The sequence below is a fragment of the Bos taurus genome, chromosome 3 (genome assembly GCF_002263795.3).
Source record: "Bos taurus isolate L1 Dominette 01449 registration number 42190680 breed Hereford chromosome 3, ARS-UCD2.0, whole genome shotgun sequence".
NCBI lineage: Eukaryota > Metazoa > Chordata > Mammalia > Artiodactyla > Bovidae > Bos > Bos taurus.
Window position 1 is genome coordinate 53,633,435 of NC_037330.1, and position 15,198 is coordinate 53,648,632.

At 42.1% G+C, this 15,198-nt stretch overlaps 1 protein-coding gene across 1 annotated transcript in view; it reads right to left on the minus strand.

Annotated features, from left to right (window-relative positions):
- The window catches only part of LRRC8C (leucine rich repeat containing 8 VRAC subunit C), a 92,870-nt gene extending 78,100 nt beyond the window's left edge, over nucleotides 1–14,770 (minus strand). The window contains 1 exon segment of the mRNA NM_001099039.2: nucleotides 14,580–14,770. The gene's annotated coding sequence lies outside the window, so the exon portion shown is untranslated.
- Between the last annotated feature and the right edge of the window lie 428 nt (nucleotides 14,771–15,198).

Genomic DNA, 15,198 nt, shown 5'->3' on the forward strand with positions numbered 1-15,198 from the left:
GATTTTATTCTAGATTGGGAGATCATGAAAAAATTATACCTCATTTATACCATAGTGTTAAACACAGAGACACCAGATAACCCAGCAATTCCACCTCTACACAGATCTACCTAACAGAAATCAAAACATATGTCCACACAAATGCTTATATGAGTGTTCACAGGAGCCTTACTCCTCACAGTCTCAAAGTGGAAGCAACCTGAATAAATGCCCATTAATTGAAGAATGGAAAGAGAAGATATGGTATACCCCTATAATGGAATATTATTTGGTAATTAAAAGGAATGCTGTACTGATACACGCTACAACTCAGATGAATCTTAAATATATGCTAAGTGAAAGAAGCCAGTCACAAAAGATTACATATAACATGATATTATTTACTGAAATTTCTACAACAAGCAAATCTATAGAGACTGAGGACAGACAGCTGCCTAGAGCTTCAGAGAAGAAATGGAGGCATGTTGGGGAGTGATAGTTTATGGTACAGATTTTTTTGGGGAGGTGATGAAAATGTTCTAAAACAGACTATGGTAATAGTTGTACAATTCTGTAATTATTCTAAAAACCACTGAATTATATACTTAAAAAAATAAGTGTTATAGAAGATGGGTTATATCTCAATAAAGCTGTTAAAATGTATTTTAGTTCCTGCATGACTGACCTGTACTCTGATAGGATGCCTGTTTAATTGGAAGTTACTAACTTCTTTGTATTTGTCTCATGAAACTGAAACTGAAATTGTTAGTCACTCAGTCATGTCTAACTCTTTGCGACCCCATGGACTGTAGTCCACAAAACTCCTCTGCCCATGGCATTCTCTAGGCAAGAATACTGGAGTAGGTTGCCATTCTTTTCTCCAGGAGATCTATCTTCCCAACCTAGGGATCGGATCTGGGTTTCTCACATTGCAGGCAGATTCTTTACCGTCTGAGCCACCAGGGAAGCCATGGTCAGATCATTTCTGTTTTTGTTGCTGAGAATTATGTTTTATTTGGCATATAAAACTGAGAACACAGCATCTCAGATAGTTCTGAGCTCAGACAGCTCCCCAGATCATTATTTACACTAAAAATTTATGTCTTTGTTCATATGTTCAACAACATTGAATTATAACTAGTGCCAGTTTATTTAATGGTTGTTGCACTCCTACAGTAATGTGAAACCATGAAATGTCATATTTCTCTGATACATTCTAATATGAACTGTGATTACATCATTTTTAAATGGAAGTATAAACTGTAATTAAAGACAATTAATATGAAGACTTAGGACTAATAACTAATTAATGAACAACCTTTGGCAAATAATATATGATAGTTTTAACCTATGTATAATATCTATACATAAATATAATTTGTTCTTTATAACATTTAAATAATAATAATATGATTATAACATGCTTTATAAAATTTCTTTTATCTTAAGAACTGAGGTGTAACACTTTAAATACTGTCGTCCACCATTGTTTAGCTTATGTGATTTACATGATAAATAATACACGGAAATAAAATTAGCTGTTTTTAATTAGCTTAATAGAATAGGTAACTGGTAACTAAGAAAAAACTTTTCCCAATATGAAGATGTAAAATTATTTACTTACCATATATTCTACCTAATTGACAAAAGATATTTTTTCCTTCACTCAAACCAAATGTGTTCTTTCAGAAGGGGCAATTAGTTTTCCTGCTTTGGGGCTGCTTTTTGAAATTTCAAAATCATAAATAACTAAAAGCAAACAAGCAGAACAATAAGAGACTCCTGGACTCTAAAGAAATTAAAATTCTGAGATTTCTTAAACACTTTCTTAGTTGTAGTTAATAAGCCAGCGACCCATATGGCCTTCTCTTATTACTGGGCATCTGTATTCTTATCTGAAAACATTTAAAAATGTTGGTTTAAGATTGTTTCTAATTTGGAGCAATAAAAAAGGAGCATTTTTTTTTAACATTCAAAACACGTTTGAGACACATTAGACAGCCTCTAGGTAACACCAAAGGTGTGCTCCCTCTCCTATAATCCAGGATGGGGTACTCACAAGTAAAAGAGATGCTGGAAATAATTAGTTTTAATTGATTTGCTCCTTAAATTCCTTAATTAGGGCAACAGTAGGCTGTTCTGTTTATTGCAGTGACATTATGGGGAGAGCTGTTAAGTAAAAAAGTTAAACAAAATGTTATTAATGTGATTATGTTATTAGATACCCTTTCAGGATAAGTAAAATCATCTTCAAGTTCAGGTACAAGGGCTGACTGAAACAGTCACTGACAACAGATTTATTTCAAAGATTTTGTTTCTAAATTTTAAATATCCACATGTTAATTAGAGATGAGTGTGGCATTTATCTTTAGTTGTTGCTTTGTAGATTCCTTGGGATATGGAATCCTAATTTCAAACACAAAGTCTGTAAGTAGACATACTTTTACTTCTTCCTTTCCAATCTTTATGTCTTCAATTTTTTTCGTCCTTATTGTACTGGCTGCTAAGTCGCTTCAGTCATGTCCGACTCTGTGCCACCCCATAGACGGCAGCCCACCAGGCTCTCCCATCCCTGGGATTCTCCAGACAAGAACACTGGAGTGGGTTGCCATTTCCTTCTCCAATGCATGTAAGTGAAAAGTGAAAGTGAAGTCGCTCAGTCGTGTCCGACTCTTAGTGACCCCATGGACTGCGGCCCACCAGGGTACTCCGTCCATGGGATCCTCCAGGCAAGAGTACCAGAGTGGGGTGCCATTGCCTTCTCCTACAAAATATGGTATAATGCTAAAGGGGGAGAAGACTTATCTTTGGAAACCAGCTAAAGAGCTAATCAGTTAACTTAGGCAAGAATCCAATGACCTTGAACCCACATTTTTTATCTAGCCTAACAATAATATCTAACCATCCACTATGCTTATAAAATGTCCCTAGTCGGGATGAATTTTTAAACTACTTCTGACCTACCAGAAGTCTTTTACATGTAAAACTAAAATAAAACTGTAACACAGACTCAAAAATGATTTGTCCAAAAAGTGTTTTCTAACAGTTTCTTCAGTCTACTAGTTATCCATCACCATCTCCATAGGATTAACTTTACTTTTGCCCTAATGGCATGTAGTTAGTCTTTTTCCATCTTGCATTTCATTCATTTATTCATTCAACAAATATTTACCGATCCTTTGTGAACATATTAGGTACTACTGTAAATACTGGTGATATAGAAATGAACACAACAAAACAAACAAAAGTCTAGTATATTTTATGTTTGTTTTATTTATTTTTCTTCAAGGTACAATCCTATACTTTCCTTAAGTGAATTTCAGTGCTCAGTTTTGATTATTTCCTTCATTTTTATTTTGCCAAGCTCATTTCCAACTCTTGCTTCAATACTACATTATGCACCATGGGGCCACATACAGAAATATAAGATACACGTTATACCATCAGCTCCTTAGATAAAGTGCTTAAACACTCAACAAAGATCCAAGCCCTAGACATACCCCTACTTCTAGCTCCTCAACTTTTACCATTTTCTGGTTACAGGGATCTACATAGCTGTGCATTAACTAGAAAGGTATTTTTGTGTGCTATATATAGTATTTCCTAACTTTGCTGATGGGAAATTATCCTGGACCTTGCTAATTTCAGGGCACATAATAGAAATTAGCTTGAAGCTGTTTTCCTAATGAAGCTATTCTCATAGTTATTTTTAAAAATCAAGGTGTTATTAGCTAAGTGACCCCCAAAGTATTTTTCCAGAAGCTAGATTTATAGGTTATATCATTCCTATTTAAAAAAAGATATTTGAATCTGTTTCTAATTTTAATATATTCCTAAGGTATTCGAGAAAGAGTAGTTAGTAATTTGTATTGATTACTGGACCCATGAGTTTTCATCTATTTAGCTTATGTAGTGACTTTTATTTAGGACTTGTTTTGATGTTCTGAATTCATGTTTTACATAATACTCTAAATTTCCAGTGACATATAGAAATATTTCTGTGTACATGTGTCACGACCCCATTAAGAAGAATAACTTCTAATTACACTCTTAAATTTCATTTCTAGAATTTAAAATAACAGAAAGGGATATACTGTAAGATGGCAGGTTAGAAACTTTAGTGCAAAATGTATCATAAGTGTTTATTCCACAACTGTTTCTTGAGCAGCTCTGTTCCAGTCACTGTGCAGGTGCTGTGGATACAGAAGTGAACAAGACCGATACGGCCAAATGGCCTCTGCCCTCACGGGACTTTCAGTGCAGCTCTAAAAATCAAACAAAGAGAAAAGATGTGGAAAACAAAGATATTTCTGAAGCCTTGAGGGGAAAGGAGAGGGGGAAAGAACAATACAGTTAAAAGCTGAAAGAAGATGTGTTGTGGTGGAGGAAGGAGCACGCAAAGGCTGTGTGTGTGTACGCTCAGTGGTGTCCAACTCTTTGCAACCCCATGGACTACAGCCCATCAGCATCCTCTGTCCACGGAATTCTCCAGGCAAGAATACTGGAGTGGGTTGCTATTTCCTTCTCCAGGGGATCTTCTTGACCCAGGGATCAAACCCTCAGCTCTTGTGTCTCCTGCACTGGCAGGTGGATTCTTTACCACTAGTGCCATCTGGGAAGCCCACAGGCTCCAAGTGCCAAAAGAAGCCAATATATAAAGAAGCCAAGCTCCTCTAACCCTAAAGGCTCTGAGATTCCATGTCAGAAGCCCAGGCTTATGCTCCCTATGGAACCAGAGGATGGAAACAAACACGAAAAAGCTAAGAGTGACTTCAGAAGTCCCACCCCCACCACCAAATATCTACTTGTTGTGAGTTAAGATTTCTTTGATAGGGAACACAGTGTTTCATAATAATAAACAATTGCCATAAAATGCAAATGCTCTAATAAAGACAAACTAATTTATACTCATTAAAACTGAACAATCACAAGAATGATGGTTAGTATCAGAGCCTTCCCAGCATAACAGAAGTAAGTAAATAAAAGATGTTGCACATTTAAAGTTTAAGGAGGGTTTCCCATCCCTAAAACAAAAGAATGCAGGTAGAGGCCGGTCTGGAAGATAACTTAATGAATGTAATAATGCTGCCAAGATGAAACTGGTACAATTGGAAGATATATTTTTACAAATACATTTCAGCTTAAGAGCCAATGAAATATGATTTCTTATAAAGGAAAAATGTGTATGTATACACTGTTCTTCATGTCTTTTAGTTCCACATGGCTCATTTGTGATTTTCAAACATAATCTAGAATCATGTTCCTCCATTTGTTCTCAACAGGGGGGGCAATCTTGTCCCTGTCAAACACTTGGACTGCTGTGTGCTATGCTTAGTTGCTCAGTTGTGTACTACTCTTTGTGACCTCATGGAGTGTAGCCTGCCAGGCTTCTGTGTCTGCAGGGATTCTCTAGGCAAGAATACGGGAGTGGGTTACTGGGTCTGCAGGGCAGAGGAAAAGAATCTTCAGGGTGTAGCCTGCCAACAGGCCACAGCACCTAAGTGGGTAGACAGGGTATCTGTGGCATTACAATTAGATACATTACAATGTATTTAAAAATATGTATCCCTGGAAGGAAGGTGGGCATGAACTAAAGGTTGAGAAATGCTTCCCTAAGAGCTTCATTACTCTCTCTTGTGCTTCTAGCCTTTGGGCAGTGTTTGAGTTCAGCCAAAATAACTTTCCTCCTTGCTCTTCCTTCCCACCCATCTCCAGTAAGGACAGAGCGTTCATTCTTTTGAGGTCTTTAAAGAATCTATAGTTCTCCTGAATGCCTTTGACCTCAAATACCCAGTCATCTGGAACACTTTCAGTTGTTTCCCTAAGCTTTACAACAGTTTTCTTAAAACCGGTTCTTGAATTCTGCCTTTTTCTCTTTTCTTAACTGTATTCGTTTTCTGAATATTACCATGTCTCTATTGACTGCCATTCACAGACTATAGAATCATATTCTAAAAGGACAGTCGATCCAACACCAGAAAAGGATTTTAAATTCACTCCCTGAACTTGTGACAGTGCGTTACACTTTTAAGTAGGTAGCCCAGGCTATTTTTTTGTTTCACGCCTGATATTGGAAAAGAGTTCAGGTATTCTTTACCTTTTAATATGTTTATGAAATTTTCACTATATATGCTGAACTATCTACTTTACATAAAGTTCTGAGATTACCCTCTTGCCCTTCTGTGACTGTGCTGAGAGCGAATTGGAGTACGTTATTGTTCTAGGTATTCGAGGCCACACTAGTTTCCACTCTTGCCCATCTTGACCTCACAGTCTCTTTTCTATTTCTATAGTCCAGGAATGACCCATATCTAAACACGCCTATTATTAATAATAAATAATAGTATTTGTTATTATTGTCATAGTGTGTGATAGTGTGTGATAGTGTGTGATATATATATATATATACAATGGCACCCCACTCCAGTACTCTTGCCTGGAAAATTCCATGGATGGAGGAGCCTGGAAGGCTGCAGTCCATGGGGTCACTGAGGGTCAGACACGACTGAGTGACTTAATTTTTACTTTTCACTTCCATGCATTGGAGAAGGAAATGGCAACCCACTCCAGTGTTATTGCCTGGAGAATCCCAGGGACTGGGGAGCCTGGTGGGCTGCGGTCTATGGGGTTGCACAGAGCCGGACACGACTGAAATGACTTAGCAGCAGCATATATATACATATATATATATACATGTATGTGTGTGTATATATATATACACATACACACACAGACATATATAGAGAGAGAACATAGCATAGTATAGTAATATTATAGTGTTTCATTTCTTTTACCAGTTCCTTTAAAATTTTTCCACCTCTGATATTTGTGGTGAGACTATATGGGTCTTTTCCCCATGCTAATTCTCTCATTATTCTCTCATAATTCTAACAGAAGCATAAGATATTAAGAAGAGGTGGCAAGAATACACAGAAGAACTGTACAAAAAAGATTTTCACGACCCAGATAATCACGATTGTGTGCTCACTCACCTAGAACCAGACATCCTGGAAGGTGAAGTCAAGTGGGCCTTAGGAAGCATCACTACCAACAAAGCTAGTGGAGGTGATGGAATTCCAGTTGAGCTATTTCAAATCCTAAAAGATGATGCTGTGAAAGTGTTGCACTCACTATGCCAGCAAATTTGGAAAACTCAGCAATGGCCACAGGACTGGAAAAGGTCAGTTTTCATTCCAATCCCAAAGAAAGGCAATGCCAAAGAATGCTCAAACTACCGCACAATTGCACTCATCCCACATGCTAGTAACTGCTACTGCTGCTAAGTTGCTGCAGTTGTGTCCAACTCTGTGTGACCCCCTAGATGGCAGCCCACCAGGCTTCCCTGTCCCTGGGATTCTCCAGGCAAGAACACTGGAGTGGGTTGCCATTGCCTTCTTCAATGCATGCAAGTGAAAAGTGAAAGTGAAGTCGTTCAGTCATGTCCGACTCAGCAACCCCATGGACTGCAGCTTACCAGGCTCCTTCATCCATGGGATTTTCCAGGCAAGAGTACTGGAGTGGGGTGCCATTGTCTTCTCCACATGCTAGTAAAGTTATGCTTAAAATTCTCCAAGCCAGGCTTCAGCAATATGTGAACCGTGAACTTCCAGATGTTCAAGCTGGTTTTAGAAAAGGCAGAGGAACCAAAGATCAAATTGCCAACATCCACTGGATCATGGAAAAAGCAAGAGAGTTCCAGAAAAACATATATTTCTGCTTTGTTGACTATGCCAAAACCTTTGACTGTGTGGATCACAATAAACTGTGGAAAATTCTGAAAGAGATGGGAATACCAGACCACCTGACCTGCCTCTTGAGAAATTTGTATGCAGGTCAGGAAGCAAGTTAGAACTGGACATGGAACAACAGACTGGTTCCAAACAGGAAAAGGAGTACGTCACGGCTGTATATTGTCACCCTGCTTATTTAACTTATATGCAGAGTACATCATGAGAAACGCTGGGCTGGAAGAAACACAAGCTGAAATCAAGATTGCCGGGAGAAATATCAATAACCTCAGACATGCAGATGACACCACCTTTATGGCAGAAAGTGAAGAGGAACTAAAGAGCCTCTTGATGAAAGTGAAAGAGGAGAGTGAAAACTTTGGCTTAAAACTCAACATTCAGAAAACTAAGATCATGGCATCCAGTCTCATCACTTCATGGCAAATAGGTGGGGGAAACAGTGGAAACAGTGGCTGACTTTATTTTTCTGGGCTCCAAAATCACTGCAGATGGTGACTGCAGCCATGAAATTAAAAGACACTTACTCCTTGGAAGGAAAGTTATGACCAACCTAGACAACATATTAAAAAGCAGAGACATCACTTTGTCAACAAATGTCCATCTAGTCAAGGCTATGGTTTTCCCAGTAGTCATGTATGGATGTGAGAGCTGAACTATAAAGAAAGCTGAGCGCTGAAGAATTGATGCTTTTGAACTGCAGTGTTGGAGAAGACTCTTGAGAGTCCCTTGGACTGCAAGGAGATCCAACCAGTCCATCCCACAGGAGATCAGTCCTGGGTGTTCATTGGAAGGACTGATGTTGAAGCTGAAACTCCAATACTTTGGCACCTGATGAGAAGTGGTGACTCTTTTGCAAAGACCCTGATGCTGGGAAAGATTGAGGGCAGGAGGAGAAGGGGACGACAGAGGATGAGATAGTTGGATGGCATCACCGACTCACTGGACATGAGTTTGGGTAAATTCAGGGAGTAGGTGATGGACAGGGAGGCCTGGTGTGCTGTGGTTCATGGGGTTGCAAAGAGTTGGACATGACTAAGCAACTGGTCTGTTCTCTCATGAAAGTCAATTTGATTGTATCTTCCATACTGTGCCATGATTAGTCCTATTTTCAACCAAATGGTTTGAAATCCTCCTTGCTTATTATCTTAACCTTCTCTCTAAGGCAGGTACAGGTATACCTGTTTTTTGAAAGTTCCCTTTACATCACTTCAGTTTTATGAAAGACCTATAGTGGTGCCTGTTTTGACTAACTGAAAGAAATCCAAAAAGGATTTTTGCACTTATGGAAAAGAGAGGTAAAAAGCAAAAATAGTGTTCAGCATTGGTTTTGCAGTAAGCAGAAATACAGAGGCAGGGAACACCCAGGGCAGCAGCGACAGTGGCACCGCCAAGCTCCTCCCCCAGGAACTACACTCAGCATCTCCACATCAAGCCCCATAACTTTGAACAGTATCTGTGAGCATCTGCGCTTTATCTCCATGTATTCTGTGCATCGGTTAGTAAGATGTGTCCTAGGATAACTGTTCCTTCCCTTTATGCTATTTCAGCTTACATAAATTTTCAGAGGAACTCTGCTTGCAGATAATGGGGGAAACCTGCATTTCTTTCCCGTAGGTAAATTATAATCCTAGTTAAAGAAATCCATCGGGGTCATTACCCCATCTAAAATGCCAAACTACTCAAATACTGCTGATGTACTCAATATATTTACAACCTAATGAGGTTACTATACCACCACAGAAGCAATTGATCAATAAAACATAGCTATCTTACCTGGTACCTAATGGCCAAGGCTTTGAAGAACTGTGGCCTTCCAGTAAATGTAATGCCAGTTAAAGGAGTGAAGGAGGCTGGGATGAACAAGTCTCAGAATAAAGCGGAAGGTGCCACTACTCATGTAACAGAGACAAATAACTTGGGTGTGTTTCCTAATTATTGTGAGGATCTCTCTCTGAATATCTGACTCATCTTTCATTCAGGAAATTGAAACCATGAGTGCCGAAGAATTGATGCTTTTGAACTGTGGTGTTAGAGAAGACTCTTGAGAGTCCCTTGGATGGCAAGGAGATCCAACTAGTCAATCCTAAAGGAGATCAGTCCTGGGTGTTCATTGGAAGGACTGATGCTGAAGCTGAAACTCCAGTACTTTGGCCACCTCATGTGAAGAGTTGACTCATTGGAAAAGACTCTGATGCTGGGAGGGATTGGGGGCAGGAGGAGAAGGGGATGACAGAGGATGAGACGGCTGGATGGGATCACCGACTCGATGGACAAGAATTGGGGTAAACTCAGGGAGTTGGTGATGGAAAGGGAGGCCTGATAGAAAGGCAGGCCTGGTGTGCTGCGATTCATGGGTCGCAGAGTCAGACACAACTGAGCGACTGAACTGAACTGATGTTCTATTTGAAGCAAAGCATATAAAGAAATAGAAAAATGTCCTTGTCTTAAAGAGTTTACAGTTTTTTGTAGGATGTTACCTAGACAAATAACCTTAAAAAATGTAAAAATCATTAGGGGGGGATATGTTATCTGAATTATAAATGAACTGACAAATGATTAAAAATGGAAGGTCCATGGCTTACATAGGAGTTGGACCTGGAAGCAGATGCAGAACATTAGCTGGTAGAGACTCAGTAAAGGGTGAGGTATGTGGTAGGGAGATACTAGGATTGCCATGGTGCTCTGAGTGATAAGCAAGGCTGAGATATCAGGAGAGGCAGAAAACAGGATAGTGCATTTGCCAAGATATACAAATTCCATCCCATTGAAAGATGGCTATTAATATTCTAAAAAATGTGCAGAGTAGGGCAAAGGAAAAACTACATAAGGTGAGTAAGTGTATATAAGTCAAGACTACAAAAACAAGGATGTGATTCAAAAGTTAAAGATGCTAAAAAGCAGATAAGGCCTTCATATAAAAGAGTGAATCAATGACAGTGCTGACTAAATGCTATATGCATGTAAAATATACAAATGTAAAATTAAGCAGAAATTTCAATCAGTGGTAGACTACAGTAATTCTTACCATTTATTAAGCACCTACTAGGTGACAGGACCACATTTTGTCCCATTGTGCTAAGTCGCTTCCGTTGTGTCTGACTCTGTGATCCTATGGACTGTAGCTCACCAGACTCTTCAGTCCATGGGATTCTCCAGGTAAGAATATAAGAGTGGGTGGCCATGCCCTCCTCCAGGGGATCTTCCTGACCCAGGGATCAAACTCACTTCTCTTATGTCTCCTGCATTGGCAGGCAGATTCTTTACCACTGGTGCCATCTGGGAAGCCCTTTGTCCCATTACTTCATGGCAAATAGAAGGGGAAAAAGTAGAAGCAATGACAGATTTTATTTTCTTGGGCTCCAAAATTACTGCGAATGGTGACTGCAGCCATGAAATTAAAGGACGCTTGCTCCTTGGAAGGAAAGCTATGACAAATGTAGACAGTGTATTAACAAGTTAAGACATCACTTTGCCAATAAAGGTCCATATACTCAAAGCTATGGTTTTTCCATTAGTAATGTACGGATGTGAGAGTTAAACCATAAAGAAGGCTGAGCATCAAAGAATTGATTCTTTCAAACTATGGTGCTGGAGAAGACTCTTGAGTCTCTTGGACAGCAAAGAGATCAAACCAGTCAATTCTAAAGGAAACCAACCCTGAATATTCATTGGAAAGACTGCTGCTTAAGCTGAAGATCCAATACTTTGGACACCTGCTGCAAAGAGCTGACTCATTGGAAAAGACCCTGATGCTGGGAGGGATTGAGGGCAGGAGAAGGGGGTGGCAGAGAATGAGATGGTTGGATGGCATTACTGACTCAATGGACATGAGTTTCCACAAACTCCAGGAGATAGCGAAGGACAGGGAAGCCTGGTGTACTGCGTCCATGGGATGGCAAAGAGTCGGACACAACATAGTGACTGAACACACAACACACAGGTTTCAGAAGCTGTCCTTTGTAAGCACTGTTACATTGAATGCACACAATGATCCAGCTAGGTAGGCTTTACTTATAAGCCCATTACACACCAAGAAACTGTGGCTCAGAGAAGCTCAATAATGTGAATTAGTTGGCACTTGTTCTATGCAGTAGAGCCAGAACCTGTACCAGCTTTTCCTATCTTGAGGCCATGCCGTTTACCCCATACCAGTCTACAATGATTTATATTTTAAGAGACATTAAGTGAATTAATGATACCTGCATTAGGATACCTGTCACCTCGTAGGTTACAATATGCTTTCATGAGTGTTCTGGGCCTAGAGACATAGCCAGCACTCCAGGGATTAAGTATAAAGTATTTGGGAGTATGTTGCAACTCATGAGGGCATCATTATCATGTGAATGAGAATAGCTGATGAGCCAGAGTGAAATGTTCATTAGGTTAAGCTCTAAATCATTTAATAGACAGCAGTGGCAAGAAGAGGGGTTTGGGAAACAGATGGCCCTGATTCCAAATGTGAATTCTGCTATATACCAGAAAACCCTGAACAGGTGACCTGACTTCCTTAATCCTCCATTTCCTCATACAGTCCTTATGGTAAGTTAACAATAAATTTATTTAGGAAAAAAAAAGGCAGCTTTGAATAACAAAAAAGTAAATCATTAAGACTAGAGGATTTGGATATATGTATTTGTGTAATAGATTCATTTTGCTGTACACCTGAAACTAAAACAATACTGTAAATCAATTATACCCCAATATAAATTAAAAAAAAAGAAAAGACAACTAGAGGCTTGGCTTCATTCAGGCATTAACTTAGCTGTACGGTCTTGGATAAGTCACACACTCTGAGCCTCTCTCTTCTGTAATGTGTGAATGGCCATCTGCCTTAAGGTTTTGTTGTCAGATTTTGAGATCATGCATGTCAGGCATCTAGTTCAGCCTGTGTTACAGTAATGCTTCATACTAGATTATTAACACCACACTTGGCAAAATAAGTGCGTATTTCCACTCTATTTCTTTTTTAAACTTGGGTTTTACTATGAAGTTATGGGTGACTACAACTTAAGTACAGACTATTAAGAATCATTAACAAATTGGTAAAAATTAGATACTTTTTACACTAAAAGCATTCCCTTCTCAAAACACATTTCCTTAAGTGCCTAGTTCATCTGAGAAATAAGAGATTAGTACCATTAACAAAGGCTTTGATCATTTTATTACTAAGAAAGTTGTTAAACATGCTTGCTATCTCTGATACTGCTGGTGGGTGAGTGGGCCTTATCTGTGGTCAAATCTGTTATGTGAACCATGAAAAGCATCCATCCTTGCAAAGCTGCTCCCCACCTCTGCCTCAAAAGCAAACAAACAACCTGACCTAAAGAGAGTATTTGATCACTCCAAAGTAAAGCCAGTCTGGGTCAGGTCCATGGTCTTCCCTATCTAAGCAAATCACAAGAAGGCAAATATCACAGATTGGAGCTGTAGACACTTAATCTGTTACCCATGACCACAGGTTTATGAATCTGAGCAAATTTTGTAAAGTATGGCTTACCTTTGGGGTTTACACAAATCATTTAAAAATAGAATGTAAAGAAAAATAAAAACTATAAAGCTGATGGCTGAGGTGATGGTACCCTACTGTGCGAAGAGAGTTAAGACCAGTTGCCTTCATCTCTCATCTGGACGGCATTTTAATAACTTGTCCATGAAGAAGCCTCCAGTATGCCTTAGGAAACCACTATATACCTGTCCGGAAATGTGACCGTTGGTTAAGGCTACATTTTTTACACGACTGAGAGCTTGTAAGAAATGTGTGACTAAAATAAGCCTTGCCATTTCCTTTACCTGTTCCTCCCCCATAAATCTGCATGAAATAGTCATTCAGATCTCCCTCTGCCCAACGTTGCTGGCACTCACACACAGTTTGATGGGTGCTTATTTTTTACTTTAAGGTAGATAGGGACTTGAAAGTGCTTCCTAACCGGTTTGCTGGGAGCTTAAAATGCTTAAAAAGAATTCGAAAGTGAAGTTTAGCCTTAACTCTTTGAAATATCTGTCTGGGATGTGGGCTAGGTGTCCGTGGCACCCAAAGCTAGGTAAAGAGCAAGGTTTTGAAGGTACTAAAATCCGATGTATACCGTGGGTGGGGGAGGGAAGAACTGGCAGAGGGAGAGAAGAAAGGAATTAGCTTCTACAGAGCACATCCTAAGGTTCCTGAGTCGCTAACTCCATCCCTAGCCGTGTCGTCGCTGAGAACCAGCTGGAAAGGGAAAGACCAGCGAGCCTGGGTTTGTGTCGAAAGCATTGGTCTTGGTCTCAATCGCCGGCCTAGACACCTGGTTTCTGGGGCCCGCGAGATCCAGCGAAACCCTCTCTCCCCTCGGGTCCTGCTGGGGAGCAGGCATCGCGCTCTCGTTCCCTTCGGAGACCTAATTCCTCTCTCTCCCCAAAGTGCTAACTTCAGGGGCTCGGGGGTGGTGAGGAAGAGCAGACCAGTAGGTAAAGACCCTGAGGTCTCAGGGAGGTTTAAGGTTGAAAAGAACGACGATCTTCCCTTGCGTGGCCCCGTTTTCTCCTGGTCCCCCAGCCCCATCCCCCCAAGTCCGCAGAACCTGCCGCGCTGCGCTTGGCGCCAGGCTGGGGTCTCTCACCCGACGCTGGGCTGGCGCGGAATGGGTGGGGTAAGGATTGGCGGGTCCCCGAGCTCCGGCAGCGGATGGCTCCAGGGACCACACGCCGGGCAGGAGCCCACAGTCCGCCCGCCCGAGAGCGGGGGGAAGGCAGGGACGCGAACGAGGCGGGGCGAGTCGTGGCTCCAGCACACCTAGAGGACCGAGCCGGCGGTCCTCGGCGGGCCGTCCCTCTCCATCGCATCCCATCCCATCCCTCGGCGGTCCCCGCCCTTACCTCTGGGCGCGAGGGTGCCGGCTGCGAACGGTGCTGGGGAGCGGCGAGCCGTCTCCCGGCTGGGCTCAGCGGCGGCCAGCGGCAGCGGGGTCGCCCGCCGGGCGGCTGCTCATGGCTCGTCGCGCCCCGAAGCACTGCGGCCGCGGCCACGGCGGCGCCTTCCTCCTAGTCCTCTTCGCGGGCTCCGAGCCGGGACGCAGCTAACGCCCCAGCCCCGCAGCCCTCCTCCCCTCCGCCTCCCCGGCCGCGGACGGAGCCGCCTCCAGCGCCGCCCCGCGAGCAGCAGGGCCAGCGGCAGCCAGCGCCGCCCAGCGCCCGGCCCCGGGGTCGCCGCGCCGCCCGCCGGTCGGCTCCGCGGTGCCAGCCCGCTGTGACGCAGGCCGCCGGGCCCGGGAACTTCCTCCCCGCGGAGACCACCCCGCGCCCGGGCCGGCCGCCGAGGACTTCCTTCAGGGCGCCCACGAAGATCTCCCGCCGCTTGCCGGTGGAGCCACTCCGGCCTCTGGAACGCCCACCTGGCGGCCAGTGCCTGAGGAATGGACCGGGGCCACTACCTTCCCCATCCCTAACCCGAGGCTTCCCTGCGCTGGGCGGCCGCGCTACAGTCGCGGCTCCACCC